Raw genomic sequence first — 11,260 nt, forward strand, 5'->3', positions numbered from 1 at the left:
TGTTCATTATATTTTTGATTCCGTAATGATTATGATATAATAGATCAAGATGCTTTGATGGTTCTTTGTTACTGTGGTTCTATAGGTACTCTCCAAGCGGGATAATTATGGAGAGGAGTTGCAAGCTTTGTCAAGGGGAAGAGAGATCAAGCAAGGAGTTAAGTGGAAGATCTAGGTTGGCTCCTTTGTCTTTCTCTTATCTATTGTACATAGAAGAAATCAAGAATTGCTTTAAACTATTATTTCTAGGGTAGCTGACAAAGCTAGAGAGCTAGTTGATCGAAAATACACTAGTTTTCCCAGAAACACCCCACGGTCCCTTGAGAAAATGCTGCTCTGCTTCATTGTAGCTCACAGTTGTGTTTATCACGGACTCAATGATAAACCCACCTATTATTGATCCAAACAGTGATCTATTGCTCATGCGATTTTATCTTCAAATGCCTCTAGTCTACGCACCAACTCTGGAGTCAACACGATGGGCTGTTCTAGTCTGCACCTTCCCTGACTATCAGCTAGCATCACGATCCACTAATACAGTTCTGTCGAGAAGGACGCGAAGAAGATCTCATGGATTTCTATGTATATGTATTGATCCAGCCACCTTTTCTCAGATATCTACGGGTTTTTGTTTTCCTATACCACGAAATCATGAAGCTTCTGTTCCACCCAATCTTCAAGTTCTTTCTTCGTAGGGTTCCAATGTTCTGACATCATACATCCCTTAAGCAGATCCCGATCCTGGAAATGGAACCATTTGTTGGCTTGTTGGGGCCTGACCCAGGTTCGGAAGTGTTTTAGCCAAACAAATCCCGCACTACCGGCGCTTTCGGCAACAGTCCATGGAGCAGGGACTGAAGTCTCACCCAAGGTAGTAGGGGAAGGTGTTGGAACTAGGTTTCCACACCCTAAGGATGTCTTGATGAGAACTTAGAAGGATCGTGAATTGATCTGCGCACTCGCATTGTTCTGCACAACTGTCTGTCCTTCACGTAGATCTACGATGGGTGCTTCCTATATTCTTATTCTTATATGTGTTTATTATAGATCAGATCTACTTCTTAAGGTATTTAAGCAAACATTTAATAGTAATAACCTATGCACACAATCATAAATATGAATAAATTGAGAACATAAGCAAACAGATAGATTCATGATAAAACTCATAATGGTTCAGAAACTCTTATCTTTATTTATCTCCTGTTCAGTACAACTAGATCTGCCCTACGCACTCATCTACAGGGGTCCATGCACATAGCTGCGAACTCTACCAGGCCTCTGCGCACACAGTTGCAGAGCCTTTATCTATCTACTAACACCCTCAACTCGTACTTACAGACACAGAGAAAATATTGCCTTCATAACCCCATAACATTCAAGATCAAAACCAAAAACTACCTTCTAACCTTAGAGTCTTGCTTTATTTGCTGACTTACTATCTATTTTCTTACATTTTTTTTTGGGTGGACAACCCTTTGACTTGACTCATTACAATTCGTGCTTCGTGCACTTCGCGGAACCTTTACCATACTTTTACCCAAAATTGTGGACTTTAAGCCCCAAAACCATTACGCGGGGGATCCGCTGCCCAACAGAGTGATAGAGGAATGTGATGATTGACATATTTTCCTAGATCCTTCATCAGATACCCACAGGTGACACATCTTCATGCGTTAGCCACGCTAGAGGCACCCCTCCCTTCAAGGTACATGTCAACTTTGATATTCCCACTGTAGATAGATGGTTAAATATGTTGGAAGGGTATTTTTCGGTTCATGATTTCTCCAACAGGGAAAATATTACTTTTTCACTCATCAAATCCATCGCCCACATCAAGGACTAGTGGGAAACCTACTGTACGCATAATTTCGAGAGGGAACCATCACTTTTTTCAACCGTACCTACTTGGAACTCTTTCCAAGACACCATCAAGGATAAGTATTACCTTGTTGGGAGATATTAAGATAATTAGATAAAGTGGACCACACTACGGTAGGGAAGGCACCAAGATGTGCTAGAGTTCACAAATATTTTTCATACCCTTCGCATGAAGTTGGGTATCAAGGATTTTGAGCAAAATTTCGTACTCAAGTATCACGGTTGTCTGCACAAATATATCTAGGATGAGATGGATTTCTTAGACATATCCTCGCTTGGCGCCGCCTAAAGATACGTGGTAAATATCGAGTAGAATTTTAAAAAAAGAAGCGGGACTTTGGATATATGAATGTGAAGAAAGGGAAAGGTACACCCAAACCACAGAGTAAAGGAAAAATCCAAGGCGGGGTGACCCAAGACAACCTGTTGAAGCCACAAGCAAAGAAAAACACCACAACAGCATAGAAGGACATAGGAAAGTGGTGTGAGTTCCATAAGAGCCCCACTCATAAAACAAGTGAGTTTCAATCCAAGCAGTCATTGATGGTCGAGATGAAGGCTTTAGAATCAGATGCATGTTCTAAATCTGAGTCAGAACTTGAAAAAGGGAATGATAAAGGGAATCAGATTATTGATTCAGAGCCCACCACTATTATTGCCACCACTAAGATCTAAAAGATTGAGCCTGAAGATCCAGAGGAGGGGAGTGTCTCTTCCACTCACAGATGTGGGTGAAGGATTCACCACTACAATTCATTGTCGATAGCAAGAGAAAAAATAACCTCATTTCAGTAGAGGTCATGAAGCGGTTGGGCCTACTAATCGCACCACATGTGCAACCATACACCATCCGGTGGCTTCACTAAGGATGGTATCTCTGTTTCATCCAACAATATCACCTTCCCTACAACATCAAGCCCTTCACGGAGGAGGTATTGTGTGATGTTGCTCCTCTTGAAGTTTGTGATGTATTATTAGGCCAACCATACTTGCGGACGTGTCAAGTTGTATATGAGTCAATGCCTCACATTGTTATTATTTCTTATGGTAATAAGTTATACAGGAAAGTTGAGGTAGCCCCACCTATTTGCATCTCTTTGATAAATGCTAACAAATGCAGTAAGATCATCTCCTAGACTGGGAAATTTATTTCCTTTCTGATTCACTCTCAAAGGGGAAGATCATGGTCACATGCTTGGCCCCCCGGTAAGGGTTCCTCCACGTAGCATAAGCAGGTGGATAAGGTCATGGTAGAACATCAAAACATCTTCTCCTCACCCATAGGGTTACCCTTTAACTGTTAGGTCAAGCATTTGATCATTCAGACTCCTAGAGCACCTCTACCCAACGATATGATATATCATCGCTCCATTCTGGAAAATGAAGAGATCAAGTGGAAAATCCAGGAGTTTCTGCAAATAGGGAACATCTAACCAATTTCCTCGCCTTGTGGGAGCCCTATTGTACTTGTACAGAAGAAGGATGGGACCTAGATGCTCTGCATTGATTATCGGGAACTAAACATAATCACTGTGAGGAACAAGTATCCAATCCCACAGATTGATGATCTTTTGGACCAACTCAAGGGGACCAAGTATTTCAGCAAGATCGACCTGAAGTATTCCTATCATCAGTTTCTAATAGAGCCCACATATGTATGGAAGACCACCTTCAAATCCAAGGAAGGGTTTTTTTGTTATGCTCGTCGCATTGGCAAATGCCTTTGCTATTTTTATGAGGCTAATGGTTGACATCTTGTGGCCTTTCACCAACTAATTCTTGGTTTTTATTTAGATGAAATCCTCATCTTCAACAAGAGTTGGGAAGAGCACATGCAACACATTTGACGTGTCCTTCAAACCCCGCGGCAACACAAAATATGTGCTAACTAGGAGAAATTCACCTTTGGCATGAGCCAGGACCAATATCTGGGTTACATCATAGATGAGAGAGGTGTGCATGTGGATCCAAATAATATCCAAGTCGTATGGGATTGGCCAGCCCTGACCACCCTAACAGAGCTTCGCAAATTTTTGGGCCTTGTAAATGTTTATTGGAGGTTTGTGTTTGGATTCTCCCATATCACTTGGCCTTTGAGTCAAATTACCAAGGGATAAAGCGAAAGAAAAGTTTTCATGGTCCGAGTACCAATAAAATATGTTCATTAATTTGAAGTGTCGCCTTTGTTCTACACCGATACTCACATTGCCAGACCTATATCAACCATTTGAAATTGAGACATTGTCAGGTGGAAAGAGTCGATAGTGCGGACACAAATCAACCTCCCTAGGAGCCTAAGACTCTCTAGTGACAAACAAGACAAACAAGAGCGATCCTTATCTAAACATGCATTTACTATACAAGAAATCAAGTGTTTAGATCCTACCTGAAGTCCAACGCTGTTGTAGCAGTCCAGCCTCGCCGATCCGGATGAGCTCCTCCTTCACTTCAAAACCTGCATCCACTAACAATCAAACAATTAAATAGCACTTGATAATCTCATAAGATAAAACATATTTAACATATAGACCAAGGAGTATATGAAACAACTCATAAATAACAAGTCATTGAGAAGAATGGACTCATTTGCATTAGTAGGAAACAAAAGGAACAATTACAACTTGAGCCTTGGTGTTGTGCAAGTTCCTCCCAGGGTCCACCAAGAGTTCTCCTTTACTTTGACAAAGCTCACCCACTTCCAAATAGAACAAGCAAAGATGACAATCTCTCCTCACAAGCTTCTAAATGGGAGTCCTAATTCCTGCAGCATCTACCCTTAGAAATGTTTAGCTTTCAACCTCCCCTCCTTCTGGCCCAATGCCTGTATTTATAGTGCTCAAGAGGAAGTTAATCAGGTCCACCATCAATGGGATAATCCCCTCTTTGGATGGGATAGCTCCCTCATTGATGGGATAAGTTCCTCTTTGATAGGGGTACATGAACCATCTGGAGGCGCTCAATACTCATCAAACAACCTTCTAGAATGCTCTAGAAATGACCACAAGTAACTTTTTAAAGATGAAACTTGCGCATTTTGACCTTTACAGGAGTACGCACCTACCCCTTTACATACAGAGCGTCCAAGTACACAGTTATTGTGAACATTAGGTGTGTACCCGCAGGCAAGGTTGAGAGAACCTGCGTACCCAGAGATAAATACATTTATAAAGACTTTCTCTCTCTTTTGGAGTTTGACATGGAGAGCAGAGGCTTAAGACTTGCCCAGGAGGATAGCATGACTGTTGATAGAGCCATACTAACTGTACATAGCCATGGTGACATTTTTTAGTGTAACAGATTGCCCCCTAAAGTGCGAAGCCTGTAGTAGATTAGGGTTTTGTAAATCTAGGAAGGGTGAAGCGCTTTATCATTTCAAGGATTATCTCGTGGAGAGCCTGGTCAGAACCTGCAATTTTCAACACAAAATACATGTATAAGATTATATCATCACTGAGGTAGGAATTCCCATACTCAGATCAAAACTTTAACTAACAGACTAACTACTCTGATATAGGAATGATCTTGCAATACATCATAATCATAGACTTTTGTAGACTAAACTCCTCGCAGCCTGGATGGTGGAAACTAGATCTAGGGTCTTCATTTCTGCTTCCCGAATTGGTACGATTCTAGCCATGCGAATAAATGAGTTGATGTCGAACATGGTAGAAACCACTTGATTACCAGTCGATGATGTAAACTGTTAACAAGTGTGAGAGAGACCACCAGTAATGTCAATGGTTCTCAAAGTACCCAGTACAATCCATGAGATGTGAATGAATGAGTTTATGTCGAACATTTCACGGAATCCTTTGACCGAAAGTCAATGATGTAAACTGACATCAAAGGCGAGAAACCTGCCATTAATGCATGTAGACTTCAAGGTACTGACGATTTCTAAGTCATCTTTCTAGATAATGTGCTGATGTCGATAGAAAGCGACCCGTTGCAGGCAAGCCCGCAACACGAAATCATAGTTCAAGTTGAAGAAATATTGCTGTAAGGACTGACTCAAGGATGGTCAAAATGGATGACAAGTATTTCGCAGATGAAAGTTTTGTTTGCAGACCTCTTGAACACATAACAACACAACAGATGGCTTGGTGATAAATGACTCAAAGTTAATCCCCGGAACCCGGCTGAAGACTTTCAATGTGGTTTGATCAACTGTGAGGTAAAGGATTTCCCAACCTAGGTGAATGAAAAGTGTCGTGCCCAAGAGTGGTAATAAGGTTTCTTCTGAGACAAAGGATAACAAATAGGCTCATTCTTCTCTCTTTTCCCCCACCATTTCTGGCAAGTACCTCTTTATTTTTAACAAGCTTGAGGAGGATAACATATGCTTGATTATAAGCTCATCCTTCGGACGAGTCCAACCTAGTTTTGATTTGAACCCTAGGAAGGAGTGGTTCGTTCCTGTCTGTAATTGAACAGGTCCTTTACTGTGAAATTTTAACGAGCCCAGTATAGGAGAAACTCAGCGTTTTTCAATTTTAGAGAGTCTGAAAAACTTAAGAAGACTCCAGGTTGAACTTTTTCGTAAATTTGTGTCCCCCAAGCTCGAAAAAGTATAAAATAATACCTGGGAGAACCGCTTGATCTTGCGACCAAGGAGTACTTTCATGTTAGTGTCGTTGACCTGAAAAGTAAAAAGCGATCAAGGACACGTCGTTTTATTTCCAATATCGAGTTTGAAACGACAAAAACCCGGCAATCTTTTCCTGTTTTTACGGTCAGAAAAGAGCTATAAGGGGACCGTCTTTTAATTCCGTTTTAACGAGTGTAAAAGAAATGCTTGGCAATCTTTTCATGTTTTAGGAGTCAGAAAAGGGCTTAAAAGATGACTCTAAGGTTTCACTTTTCCGTAAGTTTTAATGAGTTCGAAAAAGGGATAAAAATGTACTCATATGGCCGACTTTCAATTTAATTTATGAGCAGGAAAAGACGGAAAGAACTCGGTATTTTCATTTGTTTTACGAGAATGAAAGATAGCAAAATAATCTCGGGATTTTCATGAGTTTAACGAGTCTTGAAAATAACTAAAATTGACTCGAAAAAGGTTTCATTTTTACAAAAGCTTGAAACAGAGAAAAACTATGCTTCAAAGTAGTTTCATTTTTTCACAAGCTTGAAACAGAGAGAAAACTGTGCTTGATGCCCCCTAAGCGTAACTGCTAGAGTGCATGCCCCCCAGCTTCATTTCATTCAACTAAGTACAAGCTGGATGGAATGAAGGTTCATGTACGAGATCATTTGAAAGACTCGACCTAAAACTGTAAGAAAATTATGCAAAAACTGAAATAACTAACCTAAACATACAACCTAACATCTATGAGGTCTATTCAAACTCTCGACTCAATTAGAGGAGGATTTGTTTCATTTTTTAACGAGCTTGACATAGGAAAAGAACTATGCTCGGATCCGGTTTCATGTTTACGCAAGCTTGAAACAAAAAACTATGCTTGTTATAAGTTCGCATGCCCCCAAAGATAAACACATTTATAAAGAGAACCTGCGTACCCAGAGATAAATACATTTATAAAGACTTTCTCTCTCTTTTGGAGTTTGACATGGAGAGCAGAGGCTTAAGACTTGCCCAGGAGGATAGCATGACTGTTGATAGAGCCATACTAACTGTACATAGCCATGGTGACATTTTTTAGTATAACAAACATACACCTTCAACTATGCTATTGGTGCAATCCTCACCCAACACGGGCATGCAATGACCTATCATAGTGAGACTTTCTGATACAATTTGGAATCACTCCATCTATGATAAATAGATGTATTCCATTGTGCAGGCTTGCCAAAAATGGAAGCAATACATTATGGAGAAGGATACAGTCATCCACACCAATCATCAACCTCTTCTATTTATACAGACATAAGGGAAGTTGTAGAATCATTACCATCAGAAGTGGTCTACGTATCTACAAAAATTCCACTTGAACATTAAATACAAAAAGGGAAGCACCAGTAATGTTGTAGATTGCCTTAGTCGACCCCTAGTTGTAGCACTGACTACTGTCCTCAACTCTTGTGGTCACGAGACCTATGGATGGCTATAACTATAAAAAAATGATATATAGTTCTCCTCCACATACCAGATGCTAGTAGATCGAAATAAATTTTCTGATTTCCACCTCCAGGACACATTATTATGTTACCTGGGCCACCTTTGTGTTCCTTCAAGAAAGTCTACCAAGTTAATTTAGGAGGCACACCATAGTCGGGTCACAAGACACTTTAGTGTGGAGAAAACTATGGCTGTACTACAAAGTAATTTTATTGGTGAAAAATTTGACAGGATGTCAGGAAATATATCATATCCTATACTTCCTGTTCCATCGCCAAGCCAACCATTAAGAAGCAATGCCTGTACACTCCTCTTCCTACTCCCATCCAACCTTGGGAATCCATATCCAAGGAATATATGTCCAGCATCCCTTCTACCAAGCATGGTAATGATTGTGTATTTATGGTCGTGGACAATTTTTCTAAGATGGCTATATTGGCGGCCTACAAGAAGAGAATCACAGTGGATGACATTGCCAAACTCTTCTTTGAATGAGTGTGGGTAAATAATTAAATCTCGTAGACCATTATATCAGATCGGGATAACAGGTTCCTAAGCACATTATGATGAAGCCTCTAGATACTATTGGAGTCCAAGGTCACCAAGCTGATTGTATGCCATCCCCAGACTAATGGCCGGACAGAGGTCGTCAACAAGATGATAGTGCACATACTTCACATGTACAACTCCAAGCATCCATGAACCTGGGATGAGATCCTTCCCTATATGAAGCAATGTTATAACAGAGCTCTCCATAGCTCAAATAGTCGTAGTCCATTTCAAGTAGTTCTAGGATTTCAACCGTTGTGTCTTATTGATATTGCCATGCCTCATATGACTACACAGACAAAATCCACACATGTACTATCTAAGGATGATAAAGAAACTAGATTTATTGAACACATCCAACGCATCTGCAAGTAGGTTCACGACATCTTGGAGAAGTCCAATTCCAAGTACAAGCAACGACATGATCAAAATCAGGTGCCACACAAGTTTCTGGTGGGTGACAAAGTTTGGTTGGATTTGCAGAAAGAATGCCTTACCAGAGCCCATCAGAAGCTCATACCACTTCGATATGGACCTTACACCATTACCAAGGTTGTGGGAGACAATGATTTTGAGCTCAACAATCTCCCATTCCTTGGCCTGCACCTAGTGTTCAATGTGGACCACCTTCAACCATATTTTCCACCACTATTGGACACATCAAACCTTGCAGAACAACTCACACCAACAAAGTTAAACCCAGACTGCATGGAATATGCACAACTGATTGAATCATGGACACATAGATCAATAACACTCACTAGTAGAAGATCCAACTATATTGGGATGTCAAAGCTAGCTAACTCTTGCACCAAGGCAAGTGGCCCACGAGGGACCAAGTTTAGCAGATGTTTCCCCATCTCATTGAGGAACTCAACACAATGGGTACTATTTCTTCCTAAGGGGGTAGGATTGATCGAGGTGGATATTGGTGGCCAACTATCTATTCCACTTGGACTCGATGGTTGTTTCTTTTAGTTTTTTTTTTCAGTTTTCGTAATTGTAGCACAATTTACTATTTTTGGTAGTTTTTCTGGTCTTCAACTTCTAGAGCTGTTTTGAGGCCCTAAACGACGTATTTTTGAAAAAATGGAAAATGTGAGGCTAAGCATGACATTTTTAGTCCAAATTTATAGTACTCAGATAGATATTTCTAACAAGGTATCGTGCGCGTCACACGAAGATCGTATACCAAAGTTATGACCCTGGGAAGTTGATGTATCAATTTACCCCAATGAGGCCCATATTTTTGGTGCTTCATCTCCTAGGATTAGTGTTATAGACATTTTTGTGCCTCGCAGCATGGAGCATGAAATGTCAATAATTACAGGGCTCCACAGTCCCTAAACATGTTGTTCTTACCCCTGGAGGAACAAGGTCAGCAAACCACAGCACTTCCAATCAGTTCTCCACCTGAAAACACTAAAAAACAGGCTATTTTTGGATCATGTCAGCTGCTCCACTGAGCATCTGCGCTGAATGTCAACTGCTCCTCCTTGTACCTGCGCTGAAAGTCAAATCTAATGAAGGCTACCTGCGCTGGGCGAGATTGGCCAAGTGGCACAGTCATTCTGCAAGGTGTCAACTGCCCAGGAAGCTTCCAAACTGACACTTGGTTCAAGGAATTCGCCCTATGATGAGTAAGAGGTACTTGATCTCCAAGTGGAAGCAAGATTCTCCAAGTGGACTCAAGAACTGAAGATTAACTAAAGTGGGAGAGGACACTAGTCAGCTTTATGCCAGCCTCAAGCTGACTCATCCTTTCTCCAAATCTCCTATATATAGAGCTCTCTCATGAGGTCTAAGGGGGCTGGAATTTTGTGTAAAGTAAGGAAGTGCTGTTGGTTTACAGTTAGAGCTATTGGGTGATTGCTTTTATAGAGGAGAAGAGGAGATTTCTTGCTGCTGGGGAGGTGCTGCTGGATTGGAGCCATTTATGGTTGTAACCTTCTCAGAACCTTTTTCTTCTATCAATAAAGCTTTTGATGTTCTCCTATATACTTGTATTGCAATGATGTATTGTTTTTATCTGTATATTTGATTCATTCTAATCCATGCATCAGTTATGAGTACATGTTTCTTGTAGTTTCCCTCTCTTGTTTTAGCAGGGTCTGTGTGTAGCTGGGCCGGCAAGGGAGCAAGGAGCTGGGAGCAAGAGGCAAAGAGAGAAGACAGGATCGACAAAAGCGAAAGACATCGGTTGGTCAATCTTTTCTTCCTTCTCTGTACTTTCATAAAGAAGAAATATCAAAGCTTTACTTTCAGTTGTTGCTAAGGAACTATCACCCTTAGAGTAGGGATAGGGTCATTCCGAGTCGGATACTTTTCCCCACAACAAACTGGCGACTCCGCTGGGGAATTTAGTATCTTGTTGGTTTGTTGTGTTTCTTGCTACTCATCTCATAAACAAGGAGAGAACCAAATTGAACTGCAATTGAATCCTTCAATTGCAAATTAGAGGGCAGCTGCTCTGGCTCAGTTTCTTAGCAAGTTTATGATTTGAAGAGCTGATCCACAAGGACTCTTATGCTCTTTGTGATAGCTTTTCATCCTCTTGATCATCCCTTAGCTTGTACTTGACCTATAGCTTTTTATTTCAGCAAAAACAGTGAATTTTTGAGCTTTTTATGACCCGGAAACCCTTGTAAACGCAACTCTCGTGTCTCAGTGCAGGCTGCCCAAAGGCAGTCTGCATTTCAGCGTAGGTACTCCCTTCAGGAACTGCACTGAAATTCAGTTTGACAGACCAAAGCC

This window comes from Pinus tabuliformis, chromosome 7 (genome assembly GCF_031772625.1).
Source record: "Pinus tabuliformis cultivar Carrire ecotype Pingquan chromosome 7, CPIR1, whole genome shotgun sequence".
In the NCBI taxonomy this organism is placed as follows: Eukaryota; Viridiplantae; Streptophyta; class Pinopsida; order Pinales; family Pinaceae; genus Pinus; species Pinus tabuliformis.